Below are 21,407 nucleotides of genomic sequence, written 5' to 3'. Positions count from 1 at the left end.
ACAGACCTGTCATTATGGTGAGTACATATTTGTTTTCTTTCTATATCTCAAGTGTGAATTCCTATGATAGGCTATGCCCCAATTTGGATTCTTTTCTCTGTCTTTTGCCAACTGAGTGCCAGGATAGGCTCTGCCTTCCGTGTGACACTGAGATGAATTAAGTGGGTGATCAGAGATTGTGCTCTGTGAATACATATTTTCATAGGGAATAACACAGAATACAGTTTCAGCATATTGTGAAGAAGCCACTGAGCTTTACCATAAGTCAGCAAGTGCTGTCTAGAGACTACAGCATTAGCAAATAGCAGTTGGCCAAGTAATTTCTTGGTTTGGGCTTCAGAAAAATAGTGTTGATATTGGACATAGTACATGGAAAAAACTAGTAAAACAGTTAAGAAGTGCTGAGCACAGCAGGTTTGCTAAATAGTTGTGTGTGGGTGAACTACGTAGTAAACAAAATTATGCCTCAAAAGTAATAACTGTTACCTTCTAACCATACAGAATGTATGACCAAAGCCAAACCTCAGAACAGATGTTTTGATCTTCAATAGAAGAAAGGTAGATGACTACGAGCATTACATAGAGAAGTGGCCTAATATTTTTATACCCCAAAAGGAATGACAGACCAAACCTTGGTCAGAAAGGGATGGATTAATAATTTCATTTTACCACTGAGCATCTAGGATGCTGATGTCATGTCAACTTCATCATTAGACATTACCCCCAGGATCTAACCGGCTTATTGTTCCAAGCCCTTGGAGGCCACAGACATGCTATCCCGAGGTCATAACAGGCACTCTTTAATCTCTAAATGTACATGGTAGGAGATGTGTTTTAAAAATGAATATAAAAAATAGTATTGATGCTGCTATTGAAGTGCTACTAAGTAGTATTCTGCAGTATGTACATTCTAGAAACAGAAACTTAACACTTGTTACTTTACAGTTATAAGCATATGGGGCTCAGATATATGGGTTCAGAGACAACAGTGCCACTCTGCTGTGGCATTTGTTTCTTTTTTTCTATGTTAAAAAGGAAAATGGAATACCACACTTGTAGCATAGAAAGATAAAACCTGATTTCAGCCCAGGTGATCCAAGTTTGACTATCAGCTTAGGTGCAACAGTGCTGTCAGGGAAGATGGGTAGGACTCATCCTAGGAGGTTAGAGATAGCAAGATCCAGATGCACAAAATGCCACTATCCCTTGGAGGAAGAATAGTAAAATGGGGGAGCAGGCATTAGGCTCCCTAACCCATAGATGGGTGGTAGCTTTTAGAGCAAATGTGTGGAAGCATGTACTCACAAAGAGGGAGGACATTGTGGACAACCACTGTGCCCCCCCCCCCCCACTAAAGATGTGGGTCATGTCACTTGGAAAAGTGCTATCTTTGCAGAGAAGGTTGACAAGACCATAAACCAACCTTTTAGCTGCCTGAATGATGACCCTCCCCCGACAGCCCTTGCCTTAGTTCCAGATAGAATCTCTAGAGTGAAGGAAGGAGCATTCAGTATCTGTTCAAGGGAAGGCTTGATGGCTGGCAGGCACATAAGCAAAATTAACATAGGAAAAATAAAGGAAAATGGCAGAAAATCTAGTGCATGCTGCTTAAAAGCATGAGCAAGATGTGTACATGTTTTCATTTGAAATTGTCTTCCTGTAGCAGTAAGTAAAGGTTACAGGTATTACTGTTGTGACTCGCATGTTGAGCATTTACATTAGAATGTTATATTTTGCAAGTGTACATCAGCTAAGTGTGCTTACGGGAAATCAGAACTACTGAAAACACATTAATAAAATGCATAAAGCTTTATTTGCATTGGCTATGTGGTGTACAGAGAGGTAAAGACCAGACTGCAGCCCAGATGACCTTAAGATCAGTTAACAACCAAGGCACTAGAAGAATCAGTAAGGGAGGGTGGGGGTGAGTGGCTAGTACACAACTCACCCTTTCATGAGGGTGGGGGTGAAATGGTAGTTTTGTCCGCTGCAACAGTGACACAAAGTAGCAGACTGGAGTAAGTTAAGCATTGCAAGAATCAGGACCTTCACTTGACAAACAGAATGGTAACATGCTGTAGTCATCACTGGATTGCAAACGGAAGCATGAGTGATTTTGCGGGACTGGCATTGCAGGAAGGAGATGCTGAGCTGCCAGCAGAAAACTTGTAGTCTAAGAAAAAATAATAATCTATCCCTCATGGCTGCCTGAATTATAGCTTTTTTACCATCTTTCTCTCAAACAATACCTGCAAAAGTACAACATTGAGAATATGGGCTGAACAGTCAGCAGACATGGATGAGGAGGTACAGAATCCCAGTGTTGCGAGGAAAAACAACCAAAAATGAAACGATACTGTGCTATCTTCTCACGCAACTAATGAGGAAACACAGTAGTTGACGGCCACAGCAGACGTTTATTGAAACAACCAAAAAATAAAACTACATATAGCAAGAGTTAAGCGCTTTCACCTATCAGTTATAGGCTTCTTCAGAACTCATTCATTTTGTTATTACGCCATTTTAAATAAACTTTTAGGCGCGAAACTAGACAAACATTACATTAATACTTAAAGTGATACTGTGCTAATTTATTTATATATCAACAATTAAATTTAAACGCTAAAACAATGAATTAAATATAATAATAAAAATATCATAAACATAAACACACTCAGCTTGACCTCATCCAAACTTATACTGTAACACTGGTAACAACAAAGGTTCTAAATAGACAAAATATGCAACATTTGGTTTTGGAAACTTTTCATTTGCTGTACAAATCACTAAAAGTTAAAAAATTCCTGAAATATAAACAGAAAAAACTTTACTATAATATATAAATATATGAATTGATAAATTAAAAAAATAAATATATTAGACTAAATATATTAACTATATAGAATATAAATGTAAATGTATTTTAGGGAAATAATGTGCAAAATTGTGTGTAAATAATCAACTCCTGTTGTACATTTGTTAATATTGGTATGTAATGTACAATAAATATTTACATGAAAATGCATAATAAATATATATAAGAATTAATTGATTAATATCATAAATATATAACTAATAAATAAATATATATATAAAAATGATGTGGTTTGTATAATACATCATGTGGTTGTATATAATACAAAAAAGTTAACCTTCACTGTTAAAAATTAATATTGATAATAAATATTGAAAAATTGTAAAAATTGATAATATAAGGAAAAATATATATATCACTTTATCTAGTCAACAAAGGTTTTATGGCAATGGTATCATTCAGTCCTGGTAATGTGGCAGCATCAGTATATAATTGCCACCATATCTCTTTATAACTTAATACATCTTTGGTGTTGCCCCCCGTAGGATCAGATTTGATGTGTTCTAAAATAGCAAATTTAAAACTATGTTGGTCACCATTACTTTCTACATGTCTGTACAAGGCATTATTTAAATCTTTCTTTCTGATACAGTATGAGTGGTCATAGATTCTTCTTTTGAAAGCCCTCTCAGTTTTGCCCACGTAGTATGCTGGACATACATCACATTTAGCAATATAAACTACATAGGCTGTATTACAGTTACCCTTGGCAAGTCTAATTACTGTCCTGTTACTATTGTCTAAAACTAATTCCATGTGACACATAATAAATCTACATTGGTTGCAATTTCCACATTTTTTGGTGGAGGTAAATGCTTCACATTCTCCACTTCTAGAATTAGTTATGTTACCAATTTCTAAATTTTTTTTCAAATTGTGTGACATTTTATAAACAATAAGTGGTTTGTCCCCTAATATACGAGATAAATCAGGGTTAACTTGGAAAATGCCCCAATGTTTTAACAATATTTCCTTAACTGTGTTAACAAATGGAGTATAGGGCAGTATACAAGTCATTTTGTATTTGCTTGTTGAGTTCGATTCAATCTCAAAGTCTATCGGAGGGCAAACTCCTAAAATTGATTGATATTTGGTTTCCCTCTGAGAAATCACAAACTGTTGAACATCATGTAACATAATTTTGTTGTATTTCCTCTCAATAAACATATTGGTTATATGATCAACCTCGGCTATCATTTCTTCGTATCTTGATGTCATTCTAGCCGCTCTGATTAGTTGACCCTTAAAAATGTTACGCAACATCTTCCTAGGGTGGTTACTGTCATATTGTAAATAATCATTAGAGAAAGTGTTCTTTCTATTAATATTTGATTTAAAACCTTCCTCATCATGTGAGACAATGGTATCAAGATAAGGTAACCCATCCTTACTAATAGTATAAGTGAATTTCAAAAAGTCACTACTGTTATTGATGAAAGTTATAAAATCGTTAAGTTCATTAATGTTACCTTTCCATAAAATGTAAACATCATCCAGAAACCTGGTGTAATGGGATATATGTGTAACATGTACACTTTTAAAAAGGATTTCTTCTTCCCAATATAGCATTACAAGGTTAGCATAAATTGGGGCGCTAGCTGAACCCATTGCCCACCCCCTTGCATTGTTTAAAATATTCTCCTTCGAATAATATAAAATTATTCTCCAATACAAGAGACATACAATTCATAATCAGACTTGTTTTATCCCAGTCAAAGTTGGTGTGTTTTCTTATACTTTCACAAAACATCTCTAAACCTTGTCTACTGGGTATACAGGAAAATAGATCAATGACATCAATAGTCACATAATAAAGATTACTAGTGTCAATAATATTTAAAATGGCGTAATAACAAAATGAATGAGTTCTGAAGAAGCCTATAACTGATAGGTGAAAGCGCTTAACTCTTGCTATATGTAGTTTTATTTTTTGGTTGTTTCAATAAACGTCTGCTGTGGCCGTCAACTACTGTGTTTCCTCATTAGTTGCGTGAGAAGATAGCACAGTATCGTTTCATTTATGGATGAGGAGGTGACAAAAGTGAGGAAGAGAAAAATTACATTTTATTTGAAGCTTTCTATCAATTACTTATGGCAGTGAATCATGCTTTATCATAAACTCTAAGCATTGCAGAGAATTAAAATATATATTTTTTTGTGTGTGCAGTTACATAGGATCATAGGAGGTTACTAGGCTATTTGGCCCTGTGGCCCTTATAAGCCTAGCCAAGAGTTTAGCCTATGTTTAGACAAGTCAGCACCCAAAGTCCCTGTCCAGCTGGGACACAGATGGAATCCCAAGGATGTATTTTCTGTTTCCCATCCAGTTATTCAGGTTGCACTTAAAAAGGGATAATGAGGTGCTCTGCTTGACGTGGAGAGGGAGTCTGTTCCACAGATGGGGGAGTCTCTGGGACACAAAGCTGTCCCGCCAACAAGTCCTACTGATATCATAGACCAGGTTGAGGTCATATGTAGGGGTTGCTAAAGTAGAGCTTGACTTGCGGATATGCAGCAGTCCCATCAAGTTGGGGTCTGAGATCTGAGATTGCTTTATATGCTAAACGGAGGTCACCCCTGAGGAGTCTGTATGAAACTGAGTAAATGGATAGGGCTTTTAGCTTGTCTGTCTAGGATAGATGTTTGAGGCCCTCGATTCTCCTGGTGAGGACCCTCTGTGGTTTTTCCTGCTGCTGCATGTGCTTTGCGAGATGCATGCTGAAAGGGGCATTGTACTCAATAATTGTCCTTATAAGGGAAGAATACAGGGATGTTATGACCTCTTTGTCCCTGGATGAGATACCCTTAATTATAAGGTGGGCCATGTAGAAAGCTTTCCGTACAACAGAAACAACATGGTGGCCAAAAGTCAGGTTGCTATCAACCTGGGTGCCCAAATCCCTCACTACTGACTGTGTACTTAGGACATTGTTATTAATGTGATAACATGTGGGGGATGATGATGCATTTTTTGGCATTCAGCTTGAGGCCATGTTTCTGGCACCAGTCATTTGTTTGGGTGAAACCCTCTTGGGGAATTGTTGACTGTGCCCAGCTTGCAGTCATCTGCGAACTTGGTCAGCCATAGTCCACTGGTTTTGGCCTGCACCTCCGAGATGTATATCCCAAATAACAGAGACCCCAAAACCGATCCCTGCAGAACGCTGCTTGTTACGGGTCGACTGCTTGAGGTGGCTTCCCATATTTTGATTAGGTGGGTTCTATCAGTGAGCCAGTTTGATACCCATCTGGCAACATGTGGATTGATGCCTAGTTGAGAGAGTTATCTACTGTGCCCAAGTGAGGAATAGTGTTGAAGGCTTTGGCTGGGTCAAGGTAGGCGGTGTGCACCATCTTTCCCTCGTCCCTGGCTTTGGTGACTGTCTCAAAGAAGTCGACCAGATTTAACAGACATGACCTCCCCTTGACAAAGCCAAACTGTGTGGGTTCGAGTGTTTGGAGGTTGCCAATGTCCCTGTTAATGAGGTCCATGATAATCCATTCCATGGCCTTGCAGAGCAGGCTAGTTAGCCTGATGGGTCTATAGTTTCCCAGATTGGTGGACACTGCACCTTTGTGTAAGGCATGACAGTGGCTGTCCTCCACTCGGCTGGGACAAAGCTGCTACTCAGGCTGTGGTTGAATAGGGTGCCTAATGGTGCTGCAAGTTCATGCTTGAGTTCATGTTGGATGCAGCCAGGGATGTTATCGGGTCCCATGGAGGCTGTATTTTTCGCCTTTGAGAGGGCAGTGATGACCTGTTCCCTAGAGATAAGGGGTGGGGGGCAGGTACTGGTACTCCTGATTTACTGATGGTGGGAACAGAGGGGAGAAGTTTTTGCTGAGTGTGTCAGCCAGTAGATTGGCTGTATCTACAGCATTTGTGTATGTGGTGCCCTTGACCACCAGTTCTGAACAAATCTGGGTGCTTCCTTTGAGATTTTGGACATACATGAAGGCGGCCTTATGATTGTCTCTAGTAGATGTGGCCAATTTGGAACTCTGTGTTGGCTTTAGAGGATTTCACTAGTGCTCTTATTTGCTTGTTCATGGTAAGGAGAGATTGCTTCCTATGTAGCACCTGCTCCTTCTTGGTCCTGGACAGTAATTTTTTCCTTTTGTTATATAGTTTATTTATTGCATATGTCCACGAGACAGGTGCACTCTTCCTTGTGGAGGATGATTTTGTCCTGTTGGGTATTCCTGATTCAGTGCATCTATATAAATGCTCATATAGTACTTTGGTGTAGATTTGGACATTGGTACCAGTTCCTACAATGGGGGAGAAGCTGTGAAGCTGTTTATACCATCACTCAGGAGGCTGTAATCAGCTTTGGAGAAGTTTTTTTTGTTTGACCCTAGCTAGAGGGGGGTCAGGGGAGATGGTGACTTCGAAAGTGACTGCTTTATGGTCGGATCTTATCAGGGGGGGGTGCTGCAGTGGTTACTCATGTTGGTTAATATCAAGCCCAAGATATTATCACCTCTTGTGGAGGTATCGACTAGGTGTTCCAGGGTATTTGCATTGATAAAATCGAGGAATCTGTGGGCATTTGTGTTCTGGCATAAGTAGTTTTTCCAATCTATGGTTGGGTAATTAAAGTCACCCAGGATCAGGGTAAAGGGTTGAATCTTGATAGATTTGAAGAGGTCCAGATAGGTGGAGTGGGTATCTTGAGTCAAATTTGGGGGCCTGTAGCTAGCTATAATTTGAGTAGTGGTCTTGTCAATGGTTAACTGCACCTGGAATGTCTCCTGCGCGTCATACTGTTTGACCAGCCTGGAGCTGTGTGTGTTTTTAATATATATTGAAACTCCACCTCCTGTGGCTTTACTGTCCTCAGTTTGGGGTCTAAATGTGTGATAGGATGAGTAACCAGGCAAGGCTGGGGTGCTTTCCACAGTTTTGAACCAGGTTTCTGTGACTGCACAAATGTCAGCATCTTCCAGGGTTAAGAATGCTTGCAGTGAGTGCAATTTCATGTTTAGACTCCTAGCATTTAGAAGCATGATCTTTACTTTGCATTTTGTTGAAATTTTTATGTTGGTAATATTGACCTCATGACTCTTCCTAAAAAAGACACTACGGAGGAGGCAAGGGACCTTGCCAGAAGCCTGAAGCCCAAGTGAAACAGATGCAAGCCATCTCTAGCAAAGCATCGTGGAGTGCCTTCTTTCTAATGCTATCATCTGCATACAGAATTTTAAAATGTCTGCTCTCTCATCGAACACATTATTCTATACATTGTATTTAGGTATCACATCTCTGAAGATGTAGGCGGCTGCACAGTCTTAACTGTCATTGTCAGAGCCACACCCATTGCTAGTGCTACCTGATACACAAGCACCATACCTCTCAACCTCTTAGAGCAAGAAATCTAGACAAAGCCTAAAATAGCGGGGGACAAAGGCCCAAAAATAGGGAGAGATTTTAAATATTGCTCTTATAAACTTAGCTGCTAGAATAACGGGATTTGCATTACCAAGAATTTTCTGAAGGATATGAAGTCTGAAACTCAAATGTGTGTCATTATTTAGTGACTTCAATCCTCATTGATTTTCCATAAAACCACAAATTTTATGAGGAACAGACCAAAAATACGAGGTGAAAATCTGGACAGTTAAGAGCTATGACAAGCACAGGATCCTACCTTCCATTCATTCATTCACTTGGAGATAAGTACTTCTACATCAGTTGCATCAAAAGGTTGATCTGGAGTTCCAGTAATTCATCTTGTGTTTAAGCAGCACTGAATATAGCTGGCAATGTAAGTATGCCTGATTTTCGGAAACTGTGCCATTTTTGCCTTATTACAAGGCCAGCCATTTTCACTAGATAAATTGCATCAAGAATTGTCAGAATGTGTGCATTGCTTCTGAAGTGCACATTTCCTATTGTCTGTCAGCCAGCCAAAGTTTTGGAAATGCATCTAGACCAGTGCTGTTGGCAATAATTTACTCCTGATCTATGGGTTGTACAACAAAAGAGTAATTCAGTGGGAAAAAAAAACATTAGATCAGTTGCCAGTGTGACAGGTTTGTTTATAGGTAGGCACTTATTCACCAACACTGGCATCTGTATAGTGTTTGCACGTGACTGTCAAATTTCTTTAACTGCTTATGAAAGCATTCTGTAGTCAAGTGAAGTATTAAGTCAGTGAGACTGAGCAATTTTTAAAACATCGAGCTTCTGGATGTTCCTATCATTAGGGGTGTTAGATTTTTCAGAGCTCTCAGCATATGCACACACTAGGCAAATGCACTTCTAATATGCCTTCTTATTCTCATTTTATCTGTTCAGCACAGAATGAGAGTAGGCAGTCAGCTGTGCTTTGGAAGAACATAGCTCTGTCAGTGGCATTAATAGTAGGCATCTGATGTTGGGGAGGCATTATGGGTTTGCCAGTTTCAGCCAGTGATTGATAGCTGTGATAGCCTTAGCACTGCAGCTTTCACTTGGCTATTATTTATTTATTAATAGTAAACCTGCTAGCCATATGTGACCTGGGAGCACCATCTGATTAAATGACTTAAGTCAGAGTCACAAAGTAGGCAAATGGAGACTAAGCGAATCAAACCAAGGATTACAGAATGGATTTTCTTTTCCGGTTCATAGCTTTAATCTGCACTAAACAAGCTCTTTCAATAAGGCACTGAATATTTTTCTTTCTGCTAAAATGGAAAGGTTGCTATCCTTTAGTAGGGTTGAAAGTCATCCCCATTCTGCCAGCCACATTTCAGGTTTTTTCTCTTCATTGTTTCTGAACATTGTGAACATTTCTGTTATTTGCCATTGCAAACCTCTTGAACAGGACCTGTATTTATTATCTCATCCTTTCCAGCACCCTACCCCCATAGATTTTAAGAGAACCTGTGTTTTTCAGATGGCCAGCACGTAAGTTTTCCGTAGGAGTTTAATTAGTTATTTAAAACATATTTGTCTTGAATGCCTGTTCTGTAAAGTGTTCTGTCACATTTTTATCAGTACATCGCAGTACTTTGTAACTCAAGTGCCACAATGCATTTTCTACCCAATTCTACAAATATTATATGTGTGGTTTCTTAATAGAAATTTTTCTAAACTTTGTTTTATTATTAAGCATACAACCTTACAATTATACAATGTCCTTCAGAATGGGGTACTGCATGTGCACTGTGGTGCATACATTAAAGCCTGTAAATACCCCCCCATACTAACCTTATGTTGACATCACCAGAGGCAGAATTCACTGAACTTTTGATGACAGCATCATAGGGAAAATGGTATTTTATGAAGGATTTCATTTAAAACTTGGCTACATAAACTTAGGAAGACTGGGAGGGAAATGTAGCATGACACTGAAGTTACTAAATGCTGTGGTACTTCAGGTGAATAAGTGCAAGAGAGCACTTTAAAAGACATTTCCATTTCAACAGAATATGTTATCGGACCAGAGTCAGACAACAGATGCAGAGAGTCATGTACTTCAAAACCTGTATTGTGACAGTCATATTTGTGTGGTTAACTATTGGAATTAAATGGGTTAATTGTTGGATGCATTGCCGTACCGTTACAATGCAAATAGCCCCATTTTAAAGATACAGATCCAAAACTGTGTGTATAACCATTTTCCCCTTCATAAGGAGGATAAAGCTTGAATTGAATCTTGTTTGTAGCTGCAGACAGTGCACTTCTCCTTTGTTCATATTGGTAGAATCCATTTCTTAGTCCCCCAGGAACACTTTTAGAAACAATTTCACTTGCAGAAAGAAATTTCAGTGAATTGTATGAAGTTGGGTTCTATATCTAATCATGTGCTCCTTCACTGTGTTCAAAACAGTTAACTGTTTAAAATCATTGGAGCCACATTTATGAATCCCGACTCATGGAGACTGAATGGCAGAAAATCTGGAGTTACATATATTAAGTCTTGCCATTTCTTGGAATATTCCCTTTTCTGTGAAGTATGGTGATCTCTAAATTGGCATATATAAACTTGTGAGGTATGGTGGGATTTACCTTGCACATCGAGGGTACGAGGGGGGCTAAAAGGAGAAGAGCAATGCTTGATCTCTCTTTTCCTGTGTTTTTGGTCTTATTTTTGAATATCACAGGACTCTGTAAAATTTCAATAGGGAGCCATTTGCAACACACCATTGAAGTGCAGAGTTAAGAATTAGTATTTCACGAGTTTCCTAACTGGAAAAGGGACCAAAACTATACATTGATTAGAAGCTTCTTACCAGTCATGCATATAATTCATAAGGAACTGGTAAAATAAAACTGCTAATTCTTTTCTGTCTAAATGTTCTTCCCCTGTACCTTTTGGGTATTTCCCTTCTTTCTTACCTTGCCCCTCCCCCCCATACCTCCCATCCTGTTTTTCTATTTATAAAACTCCCATCCAAGTGATACTTTGAAAAGATCAAATTCCACCTCTTCTTGAAGTGGTGTAAGCATGTCCAGCAAACTTGACATGTAGTTGGCAGCCACTCATTGACATGATCAGAGTTAGAGCCATTGCTGTCATCCTTAAGTAAAAGAAAAAAAGCAGAAGCATTTCTGTTCTGTTTTATGGCTTTAATATTGTATTTTGTTTTTTCAGTTATATTTAATTTAGTGTTTTTTATACAAGCATTTTATAATCTGTGATTTTTTTCTGCCTATGTCACCAGAAGCTTAGCCAGTTGTTGAAGTCAATCAATTTGTCCTTGTACCGTGATATCATTCTGGGTGATGGCAGGATGCTACTCATGGCTAGGGTCAGACCTGCCTGGGCTGCATGATCGGAGAGCTCTTCCATGTCTCTTTTCATGTAGTCCAGGGAGGCACGTCTCAGGTCATTCACACCAACACGGACAATGACAGAGTCATATTTGTACTTGTGGAGTGACCTGAGTGCGTGCGTTATGTGGCGGATCCTGGCACCTGACAGGCAGCTGACAGTAACTTTCTCCTTTTCTCCTAGTTCCTTTAGTCAGGTAGTATGCTGTATAGTATAGACCTGTACTGTTTTTGTTGCTCAGTGTGCAGCCACAATTTTTCAGGTGTGTATGTCTAAATGGAATTTGTTAGAACTTTACATAAAACAAAAAATGGCCTTGCTATGGCTACTGTATAAAGGAAGACAAAGTTCCCATTTTCTACTGGAAATGCTTAATTCCCTCCAGCTTTCCTTACTGTCTTCCCCATTTAACTGCTCACCTTTAGACTGTCTGATATAACGTTAAAGTCCTTTTCTAAGGAGATTTCAGTGAGTAAACAGTTAGTAGCCAATGGAACGTATTGCTGGAATCTTGCCTCAGGTCATTGTGGAGCCATGTTAAATAAAACTGCACTATGCTTTTAAATTTTAAGCATCGGTGAATGCAAAACCTACCAGTACTGTGAGTATAATGCGGTTCTAAAATTAACACATTTTTTTCCATTTGATGATGATAACAATAACTCCATTCACAGATTACATATGCCTTACTAAGTGATTGTTTCAGACTTTAACAATTTGCTCACTTTGCTGCCTGCAGTTTAAACCTGCTTTGTTGAATTATTAAAGTAAATTAATTATAAAATTAACACCTTCTACCAATTTTCATGTTAATTGGAAAATTGCTGGACTTAGCTATAAGTTTTTCACCTGTTGTGAAGGAACTCTGGTCCTGGAAGCTAGTTTTGGCATGTGTTTGTCAAGTATTTTGTCTTCAGAGTCATTTTGAGCTGTTAAACCTTTTTGAATTACCTTTTCTTAAACTATATACTGCTTTACTTTGGTTCCCTAGTTGCAGATAGATCATTTTGTCTGAATATTCTTTATTTTAACTGGCAGTTTGGGAAGTAAGAAATGTGATCCTCAGTAGACAGTTTGTGAAATCAAATCCACCCTCTTCATATTTAAAAAGTACACAGAGCCTACAAAATTGAGCCTTTTTTCTTGTAATAAAATACATCTGTCCCCCAGAATTGCACTTGTTTTACAGTAATGTAATAAGACTACATTTGCTCCATTACAAATGCTATTCTGAATATGAACAAGGTCTGGTTTCATGAAAAATGCAAGGTGCATATTAGAGCAACTGTTCTGTTTCGGCTACCAGTGCTCTGTGGCTGGTCAAAATTTCTTGGTTTCTTGTTTGCATATGAATATTTCTCATTGTCTTTTCCTTTTGTTTTATTACAGTTTGTTTAATTGTTTTCTTTAGAGATTTAAAATAGTTTGTGCTTTGGGCCATTTAGCAAATACCTGTGTTGTGTTGTATGCTTTGACTTTAAAAAGATTAAAGCTGTCTGAATTATGAGAGGAGCTGAAAAATAGAATTTTTATTTAAGGTAATTTATTTATTTTGTTTGTTTACCGGTAATGTCCGACTGGGCATGAGGCCCATTTTCAGCGGAGACCCGGGGAGAAAAGCTCCATACATACAAATAGTATTAAACAATCAAATTGAACACATATTAATCAACAATGTACAAAGCAAGTCATTAAAGAAATTAGTTATATAACAATAATTAGCACATAAATTAACACATTTAACAAAAAAATGGCACAGTTAGTGATAAAAAAACTGGCTGCATGAGTTAATAGTGAGAACAGTGTGATACAGTAATAGCAAGATAGGGAAATGCAGTGTGCATAACAGTTAAAAGACAAAGCAGTATATGTGTATAAATTGCTAACTGAAACAGAGTAGAATTAAGATAGCCTTCAGCAGTTTATAGTTGTAGCTGTGAGAATGAGCTAGTTTAGGGTAATGTAAGGGAGTAGTAGGTATCTTAACCAGGTGTATGGCAGGGGCAGAGCCAGTGTTTTGCTAGATGTTCTTTAAGGAGGTTTTTAAACTCATGAATGCTGGGGTTTTTAGCAGTAGGTTGAGGAAGTGTGTTCCACAGTGTGGCAATTTTATGGGAAAAAAGGGCGATGCCCTGTGTGTTATGGGCTTGGGTAATCTTTAACAATATTTTATTTGAGGATCTTAGAGCTCTAGGATTGCTGTTGGGTTGGACTAGATTGGTGAGTGCCAGGCAGTTGTTAGGTTTATGAATTATATTCTGGGCTATGGGACAGCTGGTTCAATATTAGACAGTTTGGTAGTTCTAACCATTTAAGTTGGGAGAGTACAGAGTAGTGGTGGGTTCTGTAAGGGTGGCCTGTGGCAAACTTGACGATTTTGTTGTAGCATGATTCCAAATTATTTAGCTCAGATTTACGAATGTTTGTAAATACTAGGGAGCCATAGAGGAGGGTCGAGAGAAGATGTGTGCGGGCAGTGGCTAGTCTGGTGTTGTCTGTAAGGTAAGGTTTAATTCTGTAAAGAGTGCCAAGTTTGGAGTGGACTTTTTTGATGGTGAGGGAGATGTGGGTGTCAAACCTTATATCATCGATTGTGACGCCTAGAAATTTGGCTTGGCTGGTGGGATCTATTTTGGTTCCATTTGTGGAAAGGATAGAAAGTGGAGTCAGACGTGTTTTGGATTTAATGTAACTGAAGATAATTAACTTGGTTTTGTTGGGGTTAAGTATGAGTTAATGGCTAATGAGGTAGTTTTGTATGTCCTGGAAAGATTTTTGCATTTTGTTTGTACGTCCTTGGGGACTGGGGGCTGTGCAGATTAATGGAAAGTCATTGGCATATTGGACTATGGAGGCTAGTTAGGTTGAAGAACTGAGGTTGTTAGTAAAAATTGTAAAGAGAAGGGGGCCAAGTATGGATCCTTGGGGTACACCAACAGTGATGGGTAGAAGGGGGGACAGGGTGTTCTCCCCTTTGGTGGCACTTGCTGACGGTTAGAGAGAGAACTATGGAACCAGGGCAAGGCTGTTGTGTTGAGGCCATGGGATGATAGTTTATTTAGTAGGATTTGGTGGGAGACTGTGCGAAAGGCTTTTGACATGTCAAGGAATATGGAGGAGGCCATTTGGCCTCTGTTTATAAGATCTTGAATAATGGTCAAAATTGAAAATTTAAAAAATTTAAAAGATTAAAAAAGTCTTTCGGCTTTTCCTGGTTAGGGGTCACCACAGCGGAACTCCAGTCCGCTCATGATTGGCAGTGGATTTTTATGGTGCTGAGTTGCCAGGCCGATGCCCAACCTTCAAGGAAGGCACACCATTCATGTACGCACCTACCTGCATGTCTTTAAATGTCACTTGACCATGGGGAGGACATGCAGACTCCACACAGAAGGTGCTCCAGCCGAGAATCGAACGGGAGAACCTCTTGCTGTGAGGCGACAACGCTAACTACTGCACCACCACTGCCTACTTAAAAAAAAATTAAAGTTTAAAAGACAAAGTTTAATCTGTAAGCTGCCAATGCTGTGTGAGTATTTTGGACTTCTTCCCCACCGTACCGATCTTGTCCTTGTACCCCTAAACTTGTCTCTTCAGTTGCCTGCCTCTTATGTAAATCTTACTTCAGAAGGTCTTTTCAGTCTTATCTCTTGTACCCCTACTGGCGAGCACTAGTTCATCATATTGGATGGCCCTCCCTTTAGACTGATAAACCTTCAGTTAGTCTCTCTTACTTTCATATTTTCCCACCCACTAGGTGTACCTACAGTATTACTAAAGATGTACCTCAAGGATCCATTCTTATCTCCTCCTCTTCTCCATATTCAATAATGAACTTCCTTGAGACCTTCCTCATCTCCCACATATCCTCTATGCTGATGACATGGTTATTTACCGATTAGGTCACTCACATCAGCATTCAATGCCAACTCCAGTCAGACTTACAATAGCTCCTCCAATGGCTCATAAACTACTTCTCAACCCCACCACAACCAAAACTATGCTTTTTGGAACTCTACAGAAAATTCAGCAGCACCTGACTCTTTGACTATCTTTAACCTATGCAATCATTCCATAGAGACAACCTCTACCTTCAAATACCTAAGACTGTGGCTTGATCACTCACTAAACTTCCATTTCCACATAGACAAAGTGAGAGCCAAAACAAATGCCCTCCTCTTTTGGGCCAAAAAGATTTCCCCTTTTCTATCCCAGCCAGCCAGAGCAGTCATTGGTAATGGATTTCTCCTTTCTTAAATTGAATATAGGCTCTAAATTTTTGCTTTTGACTCCAAGAAGATGCCACACTCCAGAGTATCTGTAAAAGCATCTGCAGATTTGTTACAGACTCACTGTATCACCCTAGAAAAAGCCAAATGGCTACCCATAAACAAAGATCTAGCCTACTTTTAGGATCCCAACTCTACAAATGACTCCAGCACCATACATTTACTCTCTGTGCAGTTAGACTTTACAAAAAAAAAAAAAACCCTCCTACTGCCTGAGATGCTACTCACAAATCACACCAACTCTCATTACTCCTAGAGCCAAACTCCACAGCACATGCTTTCTTCTCTCGGGCACCTACTCTTTGGCAAGCTCCACTAATCAGCATCAAAGAAATCAACACTTATTCCAAATTGAGAATGCAACTCAAAAAGCACTACTTCATCTAAGTCAAATGCTCCTTCTTCAACACAGGACATAACTAAGCTATCTCCTTCCTAATTCTCTTCTCTTGTCTCAAGATTCACTGAAGAAACTAATACATATATTATACATGATACTCTCCTTGGTTGCACACTGCACTGTGCTTGTTCACTCAAATGTGTGCACAGTTTATTTTTGTGTAATTAGTCTTAACAATTCTGTTAGTGCTTACATTTTTGTATTTTTTGTGAAATATTTTGCATCTTAACCAGGCTGAGCCTGACATTGATCAATATTGATAGGTGCACTACTGTGGTAAACAAATATAAATAAAATAAATATATAAATAAATAAATAAATAAACAATTCCCTTTCCAAAGTACAGAGCTGTCCATTATGTCAAAACCTCTGGTTGGTAGAAGAACTGTATAGAGAAGATTGAGGCTGAGCAGAAGACTGATGCACACTTTTACTACAAGCAATTGAAAAGAAATGAGGAAGAGAGACTGCTGGTAAGCCCTTTTTTTACATCTGGGATAAGAATACTGGGTCTGAAGGGACTCTTGGACTTAGCAGCAACAGTTCCAATCCAGTTCAGGCAGGCAAGTGTTCCTGATGAGAAGTGGAGCTGTAACTATATTTCCTTGCTGTTCTGCTAAGGGTCACCCCTGTGGTTCATAACAGCATAGGATCATAGACTTTATGAGCAAGTCAAGAGATCATTTATGCCTTGCCAATACTCACTGTCAAGATGTACCTCCTACTTCCAGGAGGGCAAAACCTATCAGGCTATATCACTCTGTTTAACATGTAAAAGCAGTTTGTTCCAGAGACGGGGTAACTGGCAGCAGATCTGTTCCTCCAATGTGTTTTATTTACTTATTTATATTTTTACAGGGTAATGCACTAATCTCCATGGACTATTTGTAGGCACAGCCTGGGTAAATAGGATCACATAAGAAACGAATAAAACATATTTACAGATACAAGGATATGTCATAAAACAAACATATATATGGATTGACTACAGTTTAACCGAAGTTTCAAAACTTTGAAGACCATTTGGCCGAAACCATATGATCCAAGTTTTGAAATTTCAAAATAAAAATAAAAAAACACAAAAAACAAACAAAACACGTTATACTTACCTTTTTGCATCCCCCACACCCTCTGCTACTTAAGTACATCAAGTCCGAGATGGCACTATAGTGAGGACAACAGCAAATCCCAAGTTCCATGCTGTATGGCGATCTCAATGCAAAGTGTTTGTAATTTCAAAACTTCGATCATATCGTCTCAGACAAACTGTAATATATTTTTTTATATATCTATATATATATATATATATATATATATATCTATATATATATATATATATATATATGGGTCTACTTCACATGACTGACAGTTCATTTGATCGGCAGTCATTTGACCAAGACCAAAACACCTAAAGGTCAAAACACCTAAAACCCATTTGATTGAAACTCATAACACTCACACATGAAATTCTCCACTGTAGCGCGATCCTGGAGTTAGTATATATAATTGGGGGGTGTAGCCCCCCACAGACTTCATACATTTCAAACATACACATGGAAACTTAAAACTGAAATGAGTAACTCTTTGCAGAAAACAATATTCATTTAAACTATGTGGGGGGCTATGCCCCCCACATCCCCCCTAATTATATATACTAACTCCAGGGTTGCGCTACAGTGGGGAAAAGGGCATAATGCTTTTAATTTCATGTCTCAGTGTTTTGAGTTTCGAACAAATGGGTTTTAGGTGCTTTGAACTGTAGGTGTTTTGGTCTCAGTCAAATGACTGTCGATCAAATGAACTGTCAGTCATGTGAAGTAGACCCATATATATATATATATATATATATATATATATATATATATATATATATAAACAGTTGCAAGAATATGCTACAACATTTAGTTCAAGAAGCAATTAACAATGTCAAACCATGGATGGAAAAATAGAATTATGCTTAGCAGAGTTTTATGATTAAGATGTAGAAATAATGACAGATGCCTTATTCTATAGGGATAGCATTATATAGAGCGGTAGGAAGACATTAAATGAGGCAAGTGAAAATTGTTGCAAGAAAGGATACCATGGGAAGAAGACTGAGAAGAGATATGAAAGGCATGCAGAGGGAAGAGGAGTAGAAAGGAGGAGCAGTGTGAGAGATGCAAACATGAGGTAAGGAAGGATTGAAACAGGGATAAAGGAGTGTGTGTGACAGCTGCAGGGTTAATATAGCAGGACCTGAGTGAGTGCAGCAATTAATATATTGTAGAGGTTTAAATCTTTTGTTCAAGTGTTTGTGGAGCTATTTTATCTTATGGCAGTACAAGAGATCCATTAGGGTTAGGTCCTTGATGTCACAGAATGCAGGACATCCCCTTGTAGGAACCTATAATAGATAAGAGGATAAGGATAGGCCTTTCCAGCTTGTCATGGTAGCTAAGGATTTTTTTAGACCAAAGATCTTTTTAGTTAGGAACCTTTGGGGCCTTTGTATCTGCATAATGTGTCTGGCTAAGTGCATACCAAAAGGTTATAATACTCAATAATTGGTTTAATTAGGGCTGAGAACAAAGGGATAATAACTTTGTTCAACCTGGATGAGGTGCGTTTAGAAATTAGTAAAGGTAGAGACTGAGTTGTTGACACAGGTGCTGATGTCTCTGACTACTGTGTCCATTTAGGTTCATAGGTTCATAGGTTCATACTAGGCTATCTGCCCGAGGGCATTTATAAGCCTAGCCCATTGTTTTGTGGCTTACGCCACCCCTTTAGTATGGGGAACTATACCCATTATTTTGCTGTGCCTCTGTCGAGCAGTGACACTGAGGTAATTCCTGGGGTATATCTGCGATCTCCCATCCATTGGTCAAGATTTCTCTTGAACAAGGCCAGCGAGGTGCTCTGCCTCACATGTACCGGGATTTTGTTCCACAGCATAGGGAGTCTTTGGGTGATGAATCTATCTCTCCAGCACGTCCTATTAATAGCCGTGTCGAGGTTTAAGTCTCCGCCCTTGTGGCTCTGATGGATCTAGATTTTTGAGGTGAAGCATATTCATCAAATCTGGGTTTGACATGGCCTTGTATGTTAGGCAAAGGTCACCTCTGAGCAAGCGGTGCGACTGAATAGAGCTGGAGTTCTTTCAGTCGGGCAGCATAGGACAGATTTTGAGACCCTTTATCCTTTTGGTGAGGAACTTTTGTGGCCTCTCCAGCTGCTGCAAGTGTCGGGTCAGATACATTCCGAATGGGGCATTGTACTCAATCATTGGTCTGATGAGTGATGAGTAAAGGGAGACTATGACCTCCCTTGATCTAGATGAGAATCCCTTCATGATAAGGTGGGCAATGTAGAAGGACTTCCTAACTACTTTAGCTACATGGGTGTCGAATGACAGACTACTATCAACCTGGGTCCCCAGGTCCCTGATAACTTCTTCTGTGCTCAGTGGATTGCCACCTATTTGGTAGCTAGGGGTAACCTTGTTTTTCCCGAAGGGTATGACTATGCATTTTTGGCATTTAACTTTAGGCCGTGGCTCTGGCACCAGTTATCCGTTTCTGTGAGACCCTTCTGAAGGATATCTGTGTCAGATGTGTTTTCTACTATGGCCCAGTTTGCAGTCATCTGCAAACTTTGTCAGCCATAACCCTCCTGTGTTTGCTTGTACTTGGAAAAGTAGATGCCAAACAAGAGTGGGCCCAGGACTGAGCCCTGTGGGACACCACTTGTGACAGGCTTTGAGTCTGACATGGCACCAGCAACTCTGACCCTGTGGGTTCTGTCACTCAGCCAGTTTGCAACCCATCTTGTGATGTATGGGTTAACATTTAAGCTGATGAGTTTTTCAATGATACCCGAGTGGGGTATTGTATCGAAGGCCTTAGCCAGATCGAGGTAGGCTGTATGGACTGCCTTTCCCTCATCAATGGCTTTGGTGACTGTTTCAAAAGTCAACCAAGTTTAAAAGGCATGATCTGCCTTTGACAAAGCCAAACTGGGTTGGATCCAAAGTCTGCAAATTCCCTATGTCTTTATTTATGAGGTCCATTATGATCCTCTCCATGGCTTTGCAGATAAGGCTTGTCAAGCTAATGGGCGGTAATTTCCAGGGTCTGTGGAGGCACCGCCTTTGTGAAGTGGGACCACAGTTGCAGTGCGCCACTCCTGGGTGCGTATCCAGAGGTAAGACTTTGATTAAACAGCTGTCCTAGCTGTGGGTTTAATTCCTCATTGAGTTCATGGAGCACACAGCCGGGGACACCATCGGGTCCCATGGATGCTGTGTTTTTGCTTTGGAGAGAGCAGTTCTCACTTGGGCTGGAGATGTTTGGGGGCTGCACTCATTTGGTATAGATATCTCTCCTTTTGGGGAGGGGAGAAGTTTGCACTGAACCTGTCAGCCAGTATGTTGGCAATGTCTGTAGGATCAGTAATCTTCACATCATTTTGAACTAGTTCTGAGCATATCTGGGAGTTTCCTCCTAGGTTTCTAACATAGCTAAAGAAGGCCTTATGATTGTCTTTTGAGTCTTTAGCTATTTTTCTCTCGAAATTTGCTTTGGATGATTTTATGAGAGCTCTTAGTTTTTACTTATAGTGATCAAGGGTGTCTTACCTTTTAAGGATTTTGCTCTATCTTGTAGTAGCTTCCTCCTTTTGTTGTAGAGTTTGTTTATGGCTGGGGTCCACCAGACTGGACGCTTGCCTTTGGTACAAAGAGTCTTTGTTTTGCTTGGGATTGCCTTATCCATGCAGTCCTGCAGGTGCTGGTAGAAGGCGTTTGTAAGTGATTCAGCGGCTTGAGTATTGTTTTCCGCGGCTCGGGGCCTGAAAGGAGACCACACTAGTCTTTAGAAGTGTGAAGTCGGCTTTTGAGAAGTTCTTTACTGTGGTCTTTTTATTTCAGGTGGGGTGGGATGAGGACCTCCAGCGAGATTAGTTTGTGATCTGATCTCACCAGTGAGGGGTATACTTCCGGTGTTGAACATTGTGCTCCCATGTTCGTGATGATGAGATCAAGTATGTTATCTCCTCTTGTGGGGATGGTGACTAGTTGTTCCATGGCATTTAAGTTT

This window comes from Protopterus annectens, chromosome 6.part0 (assembly GCF_019279795.1).
Source record: "Protopterus annectens isolate FY-2018-M chromosome 6.part0, PAN1.0, whole genome shotgun sequence".
Taxonomy (NCBI): Eukaryota; Metazoa; Chordata; order Ceratodontiformes; family Protopteridae; genus Protopterus; species Protopterus annectens.
The sequence above is the reverse complement of the archived record's forward strand: the minus strand, read 5'-3'. Positions refer to the sequence as shown.